Raw genomic sequence first — 427 nt, 5'->3', positions numbered from 1 at the left:
CTATACTCAAATATTTCAGATATATATATATATATTTGCTATACTGTTTCATATATATATATTTATATACACACACACATATATATATACTGGTGTGTGTTTGTATATCTATAATATAGCTTTATTTGCTATACTAAAATTATATATATATATATATATATATACTGTATAGTATATTTGCTACACTAAAAGCTTGCCTTTTTCCCCCTCCATTGTATGGGCAAGCGACCATTTTAAACCATTAAACTCTATTTTTGTAAAATTAATAATAATAATAATAATAACAACAATAAAATAAAAGCCTTCCGAAGCGAACCCAGAAGCTCGGCCGCCGCGTCTACTATCGTTACAAGGTCTATGCAGCCGCGGATCACGTGACGCTTCCTTAGTTTCGGCCGCGCCTAGTTATTCTTGCTCAGAAGAAGAA

General features: G+C 31.6%; 1 long non-coding RNA gene across 1 annotated transcript in view; it reads right to left on the bottom strand.

The window, feature by feature from the left end:
* LOC121926159 overlaps positions 1-427 on the bottom strand; it is a 14,459-nt gene extending 14,032 nt beyond the window's left edge. Inside the window, exon 1 of the long non-coding RNA XR_006102983.1 lies at positions 317-427. This is a non-coding gene — a long non-coding RNA (uncharacterized LOC121926159). The remainder of the gene's footprint in view (positions 1-316) is intronic.

The sequence above is a fragment of the Sceloporus undulatus genome, chromosome 3, assembly GCF_019175285.1.
Source record: "Sceloporus undulatus isolate JIND9_A2432 ecotype Alabama chromosome 3, SceUnd_v1.1, whole genome shotgun sequence".
NCBI lineage: Eukaryota > Metazoa > Chordata > Lepidosauria > Squamata > Phrynosomatidae > Sceloporus > Sceloporus undulatus.
The sequence above is the reverse complement of the archived record's forward strand: the minus strand, read 5'-3'. Positions and strand labels throughout refer to the sequence as shown.